Source organism: Trachypithecus francoisi, unplaced genomic scaffold (genome assembly GCF_009764315.1).
Source record: "Trachypithecus francoisi isolate TF-2019V2 unplaced genomic scaffold, Tfra_2.0 Lachesis_group15, whole genome shotgun sequence".
NCBI lineage: Eukaryota > Metazoa > Chordata > Mammalia > Primates > Cercopithecidae > Trachypithecus > Trachypithecus francoisi.
This window is the reverse complement of record NW_022681460.1, coordinates 66,552,788-66,566,731: the sequence shown is the minus strand read 5'-3', so window position 1 is coordinate 66,566,731 and position 13,944 is coordinate 66,552,788. Positions and strand designations below refer to the sequence as shown.

The following is a 13,944-nucleotide window of genomic DNA, read 5'->3' as shown; positions in this document are numbered from 1 at the left end:
TGATTAATATTTTTACTTTCAGATTGGTCCCCAAGGAGGAGAAATAATGGTTCCTGTGCCAAATGTATCTTCCACCGAGAGTGAGAAAATATAAGTCACTTAGGGGAGAAATCTTGTTCTTGCCAAAAGGACAGGCAGGGGCTGCAAAAAAAAAAAAAAAACAGGTTGTTGCAGTGCTTATAGCACTGATTAAAGCACCAGCCCCTCCATAGCTTCTCCAATCCCACTCTAAGTCACCACTAATCTAATTCCACCCAGGCTCTCCAATAGATCCCATTCTGCAGTTTATACATTTGGTGGTAAATGTGTGTATAAGTAAGCTTCAGAAACTGCTAACCCACAGCAACCATGATGCTTAAAGAAGATGGGGAAGGGGTTATCTCTCGTTCTCTTTGACGAAAGTGTCATTGGAAGGGAAGTCTGACGTATTCCCAGTTGGTTTTCTGTGCCAGACTCAGAAATCCATCTTAGGTGAGGAAACAGAACACATTAGAAAATTAAAGGATCTGGTAGTCTCTGATCCCAAAGGACTAAAAATCCAGTTGGAAAGGACCAAAAATCCAGACAGAAGAAAATCTAACAGCAACAAAAGGATCAATGACAATAAAGCCAACAAAATTAAAAGTAAGCTAGAATACCAGCCGTAAGTTCAAGAAAGGGAGAAAAGAACATAACATCTGACAAAAGATTTTTTGGGGCAGCATTAGCTGTTTTAAGCATAAGCACACAGTTCACCCCTGTTTAGAAAGAGTATAGGTTTCTGCTAAAAGGTCGTAAGGGCCAAAGGTAATGTTGGCATACGGTGAGACCTAGACTTTTGCACTGCTCCATTCACTATGCCAAGCCTGCTGCTCGAGATACAAGGGACCCTATACTTGCTTTAATATTGCTACTAACAGTGGAAATTGTTAAATTCATTACCTGATCCTTCTAAATTCCAAGCCAGTGTCCCAATTTAAAAAAAAAAAAAAAGTTATTTCTTTTCCTTTTTTTTTTTTTTTTTTTGAGACGAAGTCTCACTCTGTCACCCAGGCTGGAGTGCAGTGGCACCATCCCAGCTCACTGCAGCCTCCACCTCCCAGGTTCAAGCGACTCTTGTGCCTCCGCACGAGATACATTTTTAACAGAGATGGGGTGTCACCACAGGCTGGTCTTGAACTCCTGACCTCAAGTGATCCGCCTGCCTCGGCCTCCCAAAGTGCTGAAATTATAGGTGTGAGCCACTGTGCCTGGCTGAAAAATGCTATTTTCATTTTAGCTTAATTTGTCCTTCTTTATAGGTCATGAAAAAAAAAGCAAAAGTTTGTCCTGTGTCCTACTTTAGTGATAGAAGTAAAATGGCCACTTTTCACGTGTTAGTTTCCCTACATTGCGCCATATGGTTGCTGTGCTGGTGGGCTTAGGGGAGGAGGGGAAGCCATGTGTCTCCCATGGCCTCAGCTCAAGCACTTGCCTCTCAGGCCTGCAGGATTCAGGTCCCCACCCTGCGTTCCTATCCCAGACCATCCCAAGTCTCCTGTCATTTAAAAGAGAGGAATGTGTTTACTTTTAAGACTAGAACCTTAAGCCTGAAATATAATTGGCTGCCCTTGATAAAGCAGAATTTGGGCCAAACAGGCCTTATCCTGAGAGAATGCATGACTTTTAATAACTAAAAACCAGGTACAGTTGGTCATAAATGATAACATACTAGGGTGTTTTCAAATAACTCAAAGACCTTTTGCTGTTGGGAGACTGGCTACCTTGACTATTTATTAGATCCAATTGCAAGTAGAAACTACTCTTTAAAAGAAAAAAAAAAAAAAACACGCAGCTGTCTGTAGTCCAAAACCATGGAAACCAGCTCTCTCTGCAAACAATGAGCCTGTTTCCCGCCAAGACAGCCAGAGCTTCTCAGTTCTCATGATTTTCTTCCAAATCCCAAACAGCAAATGCCTTTAAAACGCACAAAAGAGCAAGGAGCCTACTGAATTGGCAGTTATTCCTGCTCCTTTTTAGTCAATGTCTGTGTAAAGAAAGGGAAGGCATAAAAAGATCTGTGTTTTGCTTGGTTAGGGTTTCCAAAGACAAGATGGCCTCAGGACAAGTTAAGCCTCTGCTTAGAGAGCTGCTTGGAGCAACCCAGGGAGCGCTTCTGCGTTTTCATGGCCAATGTATGTTTTCCTTCTCAGCAAAGGCCTTGTTCCAGGGGAAACTGAAATGCATGAGGTCCAGAAGGAACCCCATAGAAACCACATTGCATCTCAACAGGGCCACAGTCAGCACATAGTTTCCAGGTTATAAAGCTTCCTCCCCCTTCATCCTTCAATTCCAGAGAGTCTGCAGTCTGTTTTACAAACACTCTTGCAACATATGACTAGAAGCCCGTGTGAACTGGAAACTTAAATACACACCAAAATGCAGATAATGCTATCAGGGTCATCCTGCAAGGCTCACCTGTTCCCCCAGAGGCCAATCCAAGCAAAACTGAGACACGGCTGAGGCCCAATGCTGGAAGAGGCTTTCCACCTCCCGCCTCAGCAGCCGGCCCTCGTCCACAGGCCCAAGGCAGTGTCCTCAGGCCCAAGGCAGTGTCCTCATGAACTGGGACCCTCTGTTCACACAAGACAGGAAGCTGTTACTCAAGCTACATGAGCACAGCCCAGGATCGCTTATCTCTTCCTGAGAACCTCTCCACTGCCTTGGGGTCAAGTTGCCCCTCAGTGCTCCCCGTATCTGCATATTGCTCCCATTCCAACTCCTTCACCAGGCTGTGAGCTCTATTCTGTTCACTGATGCATTCCTGGTTCTTAGTTCAGTGCCCGTCAGCAGAAGTTCAATAGACATTTCTTGAAAGTTGTTGGCACGTCAGTCTTGGAGAGATCCATGCTAACTATCCATTCATTGGAGTGAATCTCTATTGATAGAAGTTCAGTGAAAGAAATATGAGTAAAAGAGATATTTGGGGCAGAGGGCAACTTCCAAAAATCCATCAAATAGGCTGTCACCTGTGTATCAGCCTGCCCTGTGCATCAGCTGTAACCTTTATTGTGTCTTGGAGTTCTTTGAGAATGTGATTAAATCTATACACCCTTTATTAAAAAGATACATATAGACACACACACACATATATATACATGCATTGTTGTCTGTAATTTCAAGAGTTTTTTTTTTTTTTTTTTTTTTTTTAGTAGAGACGGGGTTTCACCGTGTTAGCCAGGATGGTCTCGATCTCCTGACCTCGTGATCCGCCCGTCTCGGCCTCCCAAAGTGCTGGGATTACAGGCTTGAGCCACCGCGCCCGGCCTCAAGAGTTTTAAAGGATGCCCTGAAGCACATTCCTGGGATCTCAGGCGAAGAACATCTGCTCCATCTTAAAATTTGTTACTTTTCTCGGCATCTGTTTTAGTCTTCTACCTCCCTGAGGGCAGGAAGGAAATCTTAGTCAGCTCTGTATCTACCATAATTCCTTGCACATAGTGAGGATCTCTTGAAAAAAATGCACACAAACTGAGAAAGCAATGAACCAGTGACTCTTGAAATTCAGCAATAGCACCAATCCTAAGCAATTCATCGTTTGCTTCTGTACTTTCCCTCCACCTACCCACCCATGGAAGCATGTCTAAGACTTGCAGAGTCAGAAATAAGGAGTGCTTCTGACATCTATGCAGAGCAAACAACCAAGAGTGCCTGCCTCAGGACATTGTCCTCTGTGGTGAGGGAGACAGTTGCAGGACTGTCCCCAGAAGATGCTTTCTAAACCTATGGGGGCATGTTTTGGTTGTCACAATAATTAGGGGGCCACCGTCAGTGTTTATTGGGTAAGACACCAGACATGTTGCAATGTCTAGGCTAATTCTGCATTGCAAAGAATTGTCCAGAGTCTCACATGACCCACAATTGTACCATCAGATATTCATGTAGGTGAAAACGTATTTATAGATCTGTGATTCTGGATCCTAACTCTGTGTTCCAATGTAATTTTTGTACAGTTCTAAATGTACACTGAGTTTTCCAAAAAAGCAGCTACCACATAAGTCCATGTAAGACTGTGGATTGTTTGGCTGGAACTTTACCAAGAGCTGTTCTTCTTTTGAATAATCTCCATACTAACGTCTACATCTCTGTTGGAATTTGAGCCACCAGCGAAGCACATCTGTATCATGCTACATGTGAGAGCTATTATATTCACAGTGATGCTACATAGGTATGTAAGCTCTGACTACTTTATCATGTCTTCTGCTGTAGTTGTACCTAAGCATTTAAATATTGAAATGTATATTCTTCTTTAAAACTATATTTTAACATTTCTCATTTATATTCCAGTAAGAACATTCCACTGAATTTCAAAATTATGTTTAGAAGTAAGTTTTGTCACCTAGATATTTAATTTCAATAGATTAAAAGAAGCATTACAAAAAGGTTCCTATAAAAAGGAAATTAAGTCTGATAGTGAGCTACAGCATTACCATTTATATGGTGAATTATTAAGGATGCTTTTAGATGCAAGTAACAGCATGCTAAATGTGGTTTGAAAAACAAAGATGTTAGTTATTTCATAAAACAAGAAGCCCAGAGGTAGGTATTTTCAATGTTGGCTTAGTGGCTTAATGCGGTGGAAAATAACCCAGGTGACTGCCATCTTTCTGCTCGGCTACCTTCAGTGAGTTGTCCTTTATCCTCAGGATTGTCCCTTTGACGTTGCAAGAGAACTGCTGCAGCTTAGTCTGTATCCAAAAGAAAGAGGCACTAATTTTCCATTGCATAGATCTTTTAACTAAAGAGGAAGATCTTTTTCCAGAAGCTCCAGCGAAGACTTTCTTTCTGGTTTAGTTCACCAGGATTTAACTAGATGCTGATGGCAGCAAGGGGAGCTGGGAAAGCTAGTGTTTTCAGTATTAAATACAGGTGGCTCTGCTGACAAGGCTTTGGACGGAGGACTCAGGGGCACAGGTGCAAATGGCTGTTGGTTGCAATCATAACTGCTTACTATGATTACTCAGACAAAAAACACCTAACAAATGGTATGTTTTAGAATGATATATTTATATGTTTATACTTCAACCAAAAGTATGGAAAAAAGTCATCAGTAAGACTATGTTTAATGGTATTGATTCTGCGTACCCTTTTTCTCCCTAGTTGCCATAATTTATTGGTTTTTGTTTGTTTTTTGTTTTTGTTTTGTTTTGCTTTTCTTTTTTTTGAGATAAGGTCTTGTTCTGTTGCCCAGGCTGGAGTTTAGTGGCACGATCACAACTTACTGCAGCCTCAACCTCCTGAGCTCAAGCCATCCTCCCCACTCCAACTCCCAAGTAGCTAGGACTACAGCTGTGCCACCATGACTAGATAATTTTTTATTTTTCTGTAGATACGAGGGTCTCTCTATGTTGCCCAGGCTGGTTTTGAACTCTTGGGCTCAGGTGATCCTCCCACCTCGGCCTCCCAAAGTGTTAGGATTACAAGCAGGAGCCACCATGCTCAGTTCTAGTTGTCATAATTTGATTTTAAATCAAAGTGGCATGTTCTATGTTCAAAAATGATTCAACTGTGCCACCTACCTCATGGCTTTGCTGTGGGTGACAAGTGAGAATACATGCAATTACACCTGTAAGGTATTCTTGATCTGATAGCATTATCCCCAAAGAATGCATATGAAACATAGCTGTAAGTTTATTTATTTATTTACTTTTCACAGAATACAAATAAAAGTTTATTGCACAAAATTAAGGCCTTCATATTTCATAGTTCACCAACGCTAAAGAAACACTAGATAATTTAAGTCCTTCACAAAAATTTCACTTTCACTCCTCGTAATCTCTATTACAATGACCCAACCAAATGTTAGCAAAACAAACACTATAAATAACACCAAGTCCTTTAAAGATGACTATCCCAAATGTTGTTTCTTGGCATAGGTGATCTTCATAGCATGGGATGTTGTGATCTTAAATCCCTGCAAAGCATCCCTGGCAGCTCCAGCCTGCCCATCATTTTCAAATTCAACAAAAGCAATGTCATGCCTCCCTGGTACTAGACGTACTTCCTTGAAGCCAGGGAACTGATTAAACAGCATGGATAACATCATCTCATTAGTCTCGTCTGGTAAGTTATTAAGGAATAAAATATAGTTTGGAGGATAATCGAAGACCTGAGGATTTGGTGTTGAATTTCCTTGGATACTAGCTGAATCTGGAGTTCCCTAGCCAGGCCTTTTGTTTGTGGTTGTTGCAGTCTGTTCCACAGTTTTGCCTTTTTTCTTTTCTTTGTCAGCAAAAGTGTCACACATTTTAGATATTATATCCAAATCTGTTTTTGCATATATATTCGCATTGGTTTACCATGAAATGGAAATCCTTGTGACTGTCTCAAAACACTTGTGGGTGAGCCCAGTTCCTTAAATATGACAAAGGCCTGCCCCTCATCTTCATGGTCTTTAAAGCCACAAAGTCCACCACATGACCAAACTAAGAAAACAGGGCATATAGGGATCTCTTCAATTCTTCCTTTTTAATTTTGTCATTCACATTGTTGATATAAATTGTATGATTTGGTCTGATATCCAGGTTTGAGTTAAATTCTTCAGAAAGAGACAGTAAATAATCTAAGGCCTATGCCGTCTCCCATAAGAAACAAAAACTACTGTAAGTTTATTTTAAGCTAGGTTTCACAGCCTAAATGAAAATTAAAATGGAAAAAAAAAAGTGTGAGATTGAAATTTTGCAATCTAACTTTCAAATTCACCTACAGATATGATAGGTTAGACTACTAGAATACTGAGAATGTAACCTTTTAAAAAATGGAAATAGCAAGAAGGGGAATCTTCTGTCCTGTTTTAATCCCCACTGGCTATGCCCTGTCAAGATCTAGAACACAATTAGGCACTAGAACCAGGAGCCAACAAAGCGTGATGATGCTGTCTGCAGCCTCCACATGCTGAGCATCTCCATGCTCTTTGGTGCAGCTCAGTGGAGCCAGAGCTAACCCCAGGGACCAGATGTCTGGGTTTGCCCAGGAAGGTCTCACTTTACTCGTACTACGGATACAGACAGGAAGCAAGGAAATACTAGGTAGTAGAGAGCGGTTCCCCAGCAAAGGCCCCACCCTCAAGCCTGGAAACCCGAGGCTTTAAATGGGAATAGGCATTCCTGTTTTTGCCCCCAAATGTTGCCTTTTCCAAGACCACCCTGGCCCACCACACCCCCATGCTGTACCTATAAAAATCCCAATCCCCAGGCTCCATGAGCAGAAGTATGGCAGAGCGGCAGAGCAGCAGAGCAGCAGAGCAGCAGAGCGGCACGGCAGAGAATGGGAGAAGAGAGGAAGCATCTGAGAGGAGTTCGGCTGGGGGCATTGGGAGAGGAGATCAGCTTCAGGATGACTGAACTCCAGGGGAAGATCATCTTCCCACTCTATCCCCTCTCCAGCTTCCCATCCCACTGAGAGCCACCTCCATCACCCAATAAGATCCCCACATTCACCATCCTTCAAGTACATGTAACCTGATTCTTCCTGGATGCAAGGCAAAATTTGGGATGCACTGGGTGCAGAAACCCAAAAACGCTGTCACCGTGACTCTTCGCTGAGCTGTTTAACACTTAAGCCATCCTGGACAGCAGGGCTAAAAGAGCATTGTAATACTCATAGACATTGTCATGGGGCCAGAGCCCAAAGGCGCTCACCCTGACTCCAGCACCTGCTCACCTGCATGCTCCCCTCCTGTAAGGGATTTGAGCACGTGGTGGCCAAGCAAACGAGCCACACTCCTGTTGCAAGTCCCACAAAGGGGTACAGGGAGTCTCCCATTTCATTACTCCTACCCTAATTAAAAGTGTGCTGGTTTGGGGATGGTTACCCCATGAATCGATTTTGAAATTCCAGACCGTAAAGTCTCAACTCACACCCAATCTCTCAGCTGAAGAAAGAAAAGTTAAAAGAAAGGGAAAGTTGTAGGGTTGGGGAGTTGGAGCAGAAGAGGGTTAAACAGGAAGGAAAAAAAGAGTAGGCCATTAAGAAAATAAAAACTCAGGCCCTACATTAGGAAGAACAAAAATCCAGAATGCCATTCCTCCAGGTATTCTCCTTCTTGGCTGGGAGGGCTGGTGGGGAAGGAAAATTTCACAACAGCCCAATGAATGGATGGCTTGTTTCCCTCCAAGGAGGCTTACAGCTGGACACCAGTAGTCCGAATAGCAGTCCTGTTTCTCAGGCAGGCTTCCAAGGCCGCCAAGTGTTACAAGCCCTTCACAGAGCAGTGGATTTTAAAGGTGAATTGAAACTATTTTAAGATCCCTCTTGGGTAGCAGATGGACAGAATGACGGATTGTTACTATGGTGTAGTTGTTTTCATTCCTGGCCCAATTGCCGCACTAAGCATACAGCACTGTGGGCTCCACAAGAGACAGGCATGGTTTGCTCTCTCTGCAAGCACGATGTGTTCTGTAAAACATGCAAAGAAAGAAGAGTGGGAACCAGATTACAAGTTCTTCTAAATAAAATAGAAAAACATTTACTAGGCCGTAATAGGACTAGGCAAGCTAATGCGGAATTCCACTTGGATATTATCTTTGAGACCTAGTTGGGGGAAGGGGGTGACATGTATGTGAAATTGTACTTTCAGGAGTTTTATTCAGTAATCCAAAAACTAAGAAGTCTTTTGATTGGATCAATGTTACCCAATTTTGGGGCCAAAATAATAATAATAAACTTTGGTATACCTCAGTGGTTAAGAGTTCCAGTTCTAGGCCAGGAGTGGTGGCTCACGCCTGTAATCCCAGCACTTTGGGAGGCCGAGGCGGGAGGATCACAAGGTCAGGAGATCAAGATCATCCTGGCTAACACAGTGTAACCCCATCTCTACTAAAGATACAAAAAAAACCGGGCGTGGTGGTGAGTGCCTGGAGTCCCAGCTACTCAGGAGGCTGAGTCAGGAGAATGGTGTGAACCCGGGAGGTGGAGCTTGCAGTGAGCCGAGATCGTGCCACTGCACTACAGCCTGGGTGACAGAGCTAGACTCCATCACACACACACACAAAAAAAGGGTTCCAGTTCTAGATTAGATAGCCTTGATTCAAATCTCAGCTTCATCAGTTACTAGTAACTCTAGGCAAGTTTCTTAAACACCTTGTATCTTGGTTTTCTCATCAGTAAAATGCTGATGTTGCCTCTGTCATAAGGTTGTTGGGAAGAGCTGATAAACAAAATGCTTAGGACACTGCCTGGCACATCCTGGAGCTTGTTAATGTCAGTTGTGGTGGTAGCTGTCACTATTAAAAGGTATAATTCCAGGGTTCCATTGTAACCTCTTAAATATGCTTAGCTATGCTCAAGTTGGCCAGCCAGGGAAAAATGTTTTTTTCAGAGATAAGGTACTGATATTTCGATAATGCTCCCAGTTTCCCTCCCTTGAGTAGGTCAGGAAGGAGGAAGGTTTGTGAAAGAACGGAGCTATTATAAAATATAGTTACAGGGTTGTATAGCTCTAAGGGGTTTCTGTGCTGCCCTGGTTACTTCTCTTGCAGAAAAAGAAGGAAGTGTTTGGGAGACTAAGGCTGGCAGATCACAAAGTCAAGAGATCGAGACCATCCTGGCCAACATGGTGATACTCCGTCTCTACTAAAAATACAAAAATTAGCCAGGTGTGGTGGCACGCGCCTGTAGTCCCAGCTACTTGGGTGGCTGAGGCAGAAGAATTGCTTGAACCCAGGAGGCAGAGGTTGCAGTGAGCTGAGATTGTGCCACTGCACTCCAGGCTGGTGACAGAGCTAGACTATGTCTCAAAAAAAGAAAAGGAAGTGGTAAGAATTCATAGCAATTAGAGTCACCAAAGCTGGGAAGGTAGGACTGAAATGTTTTTGTTCCACAAAAGTTTTCTGAGCCTTTGCCTGCACAAAAGTACTTTATTAGGACATTTCCGTGCTACCTGTGTGATGCTCAAGGACTTCATTCATTCACTCACTTATTCCACAAGTCCATGAGCATTAACTATGGATCAAGAACTGTCCTAGGGGCTGGAGATAGAACAACAGACACAACAGGGTCCTAACCTCAGGGCCTCACAGAGTATGGGGGATGCTGACCAGTAGCAAGCAATCATGAGTGATAGCTCAGAAACTCAGGGAGCAGAGAGGAAAGGGCCAAACTCATCACTTGATTCATGGGAAAGCAATCTCAGGTTCTAGCACGGGCAGAGTCCACATATGGAAGTGTTTCAAAGTGGAGAATTCCTGATTTGATGTCAGATTTAAAAGAGCAGGTAAAACTCAGAGTCAATTTAGTATGAGCAGCGAGGGGAGACAAGGGAGTTGGCAAGGCAGGGAGTAGGTACCACTCATTAGTTCTTTGCCAGCAGTGTGATCAGCCTTGTGCTAAGCCCTTTCCACCATGCTCTGTGACAATCCACTGAAGTCAGGATGGCTGTTGTCTTTTGACAGATGAGAAACCTGAAGCACAGGGTATTTAAGTGACTTGGTCAAGGTCTTCCAACTGCTTAGTGGTGCTGGGTTAAGCAGATGGCTGTGGCTTCAAGCTTTGGTTTTTCCATTGCCCGACGGGGGCTTGGTTCCAGGAAGGCAAGTGGACTCCATCCGGGATATTATGAAAGGAAAACTAAGAGCATGTTGTTACATCCAGAATGATGGTAATATGTTTAAAATTAGATTATATTAGGAAACTGGCAATACTATGTGTCACTAGGTGTGATCCAGCCTGGATGGGCAAGCCAGGCAAATAAAGATCATTATCAATAGCCTGATACGCCCAAAGTGTTAATTTGCACATAGGACTTGCACTGGCCACTCAATCAGGCTACTTGTGACTTCTCTTTCCCTGAGATACCCAGTTGGCCCAGGGATGTATGCAAATGAGTTCTGGATGTTCATAAAAGCTCTGTCTCCCCACAAAATGCAGATTGCCAAGTGATGCATCTCTTCCAACCAAGTTTTCATTCTCACATCTTTGGTTCTTTGATTGATTTTGCTACTCCATTTCTAAAACCTTCTTTACCATCACCCCATCTTGGGTTGGTTAGTGTTTATATTCAGCTCTAAGTAACAGAAACCTAAGCAATGGCTTCAAAGAACCATGAGGTTTCATTTTTCTTAGTGGCAGTTGCTAGCATTAGTGAAGATGTGAAAATGTTGATCCTGTCAAGGAGTAAATTGCTTGCATAGATGGAAAGATATTTCATGCTGCCCCGAGTCTCCAGATTGTTATTTACTGTCCTAGATGGGGCCATTTAGTTTTCATGACAGGCTGCTGACTTTCTAGTTACTGTCTTCTCTCTAGCTGGCTGGCTCCATTCTAATTTCATCAGATTCAGTCTATTATTGGGCCAACCTGGAGCTTCCCTGGGTAACTGCTCCACTTGCCAATGGTTCAGAATGTGAGTCCTGGGTTAGCTCTGAGATGCCCTTCATTTTGAGTTGCTGAAGCAGAGCTTTCATACACCCTCAGTCCCATGCTCTTCTGAGGGCACAGAGAAACCATGACATGGGAACAGGAGATCATTGAAAAGCCTACTGTGTGCCAGGCGATTTAGACACACTTTCTCCCCGATGCCTCATGAGAACCTAGGAAATTAATCCTGTTATCTTTTCCATTTGGGAGATGAGGACACAGGTTTAGAAAATGTGAATAAGAAGACTGTATGGCCAGCACGGGTCTGTCTGATTCCAAACCCTATTCTCTTTCCAGTCACTCTGTGCTGAGCCCTGAAAGTTCCAAATTGTCCTAAGTTCCTTAGATACCTACATCAAGGGTGGGGCAGGGGTGGAGAGGAGAGGGCAGAGTAGACACCATGTCTCAGGGAAACTCGGATCAGGCCAGAACCCCAGGGGCTGGGTGCTACAGAAGAAATTTCCCTGGAATCTGCTAGTGACCCAGACTAGGGTCTCTGATGATTACATAACAGCCATAGCTCCCCCAGACGGTTGGTATCCACAATGGCAGAAACAGGGGATCCCTTAGCTAGCTTAGATATTCTAGAAGAGCTAGGAGAAATCATACCTAGGTCTACACTACGGTTAGGCAGAAAAGGTTCAAAATGCCGACTTGCCTTGCTCCTGGCAAGAGTCACATCAGCTCCCGGTGGTGGTCACTTACCTTGCGCTCATCAAAAACTATAATCAGTGCTTCTATATCTCTCTCATTAAAAAATGACTTAGATTTCATAATCATTTCATAATCACACGGGGGCAGTACACAGACCCTCACTGCCCCAATGACATTTGCAAAAGGCACTGGGGCAGAAAGGGTCTGTGTACTGCTCCCCAAACTGATCCCCATCAAGCAAAGATTTCCACAGGGGCCCTTGTGTTCTGTCTCTAGAAGGAGAGGTAGCAACCTGCTGATCCTGTGGGCTCAGGTCTCCTTACCCATCCCTCACTCCTCACCAGCATTAGGAGACCCCATACCCCTTTCTGGTCATCACTCTTTGTTCTATGGATTGGGGCAGTGCCACTCATCCACAGAAGAGGACTTCCATGTCTATAGCGGTCTTCGCCATTTCCCAGCAAATGGCCACAAGATACCCAGTTCTTTCATGTCCTCCCAGGTAGACATCCTGCATGTCTACCCCAGGTCTCACAGTTCTCTTGGGACTGCTTGGCCCGAAAGGGAAATAAGCAGATGGCTTGTCTATACCATACCTGTTTACAAAAGTTATTTCATGTGGGGAACTGAAGAAAAAAGATGGAACAGGAAGGAAGATTCTATGTATCGAGCCTCTGGAAACGGGAATCAATGAAACTTAAGTTCTCTCAGAAAGTGTGGGGTGCACTGTACAACTTAACTTTAGGGAGCATGGTCCAATACAGTGCTTCCCATCCTCTCTATTGGCATGGTGCACGGGGAACATGATCGTATTTGAACCACACACTGGGGAACAAGGTAAATAAGCAGGGCCACTCACAGCCAGAAACAATAGGCCAGGAAGCTCTGGAAACCCCAGACCCCACCAGGCCATACTGAGAGCAAGGAACTCAAATCTGGGCACACCATTGGGAGCCTGTAGTCCAGGCAATAGAAGGGTTGATGAAAATCCAAAGAAGCTCAATCCTGTTGTCACTGATGTGTGTATTTTTCCCCTGGACAGCTCAGGAACCAACATAGCTACTTGGTGTCTGGAGCAGCTTTCTAAAACCTTCCCTCTCTGAGCCTCGACTTCTCCTCAGTCTAAAAATCACTCAGCAGCTCTGAATTCCTGATGATCAAGGGTCATTCTGATCATACATGATCAATTCTGTTTCTCTCATATAGCCAAAAAGTCAACAGTCCCCTAAGGAAAGGAAGGAAGAGAATTTGTATGATTCACACCATTACTGGGCAGTTTGTACTTTATCTCTTCCTTCCATAAAGCCTGTGGCAAAAAAACTGTTGTATTTTGATTGGTGACACCCCACAAAAGTCTCAAGACACATCTGCTATTTTGTTTTTAATAGCTCCCACCTTATTGCATCTTACTGCTAATGTAAAATGTCAATCAGTACATTTTTAAGTGGGCATTTTTAAAATAGTTTATTGTACCTTCAATTAAATTTATGACCTAACTAGCTGTTGCAAAGATATATGAAAGTCATGATTGGAGTTCACAGAATTATGCTAAAAATAACCTAACAAAAGGAAGAAGTGACTTAAATTCATGTATATGTTTATCAAATTTAATTTAATGAGTAGCTTTGAAATGACCCAGCAATCCCACTCCTAGGTTTATGTACCCGAAAGCAATTTGTGCATAGATCCGCCAAAAGACATGTACGAGAATGTTCATAGCAGCTTTATGCAAAATAGTCCCAAATTGGAAATAGCCCACATGTCTATCAAAAAAAGAATGAATAAATAGCTCATGCTATATCCACATAATAAGATAATACTTGGCAATAAAGGCAACACACTTCTAATACAACACGGATGAGTCTCACAATAGAAAACTAGAAGCCAGTCATAAAATAATACATCTTTTATTATTTC

The 13,944-nt window shown here is 43.2% G+C and overlaps 1 pseudogene; it reads right to left on the bottom strand.

Moving 5' to 3' along the window:
* Nucleotides 1–5,669: 5,669 nt before the first annotated feature.
* On the bottom strand, nt 5,670–12,261 carry LOC117097399 (annotated as a pseudogene).
* Nucleotides 12,262–13,944: the final 1,683 nt, after the last annotated feature.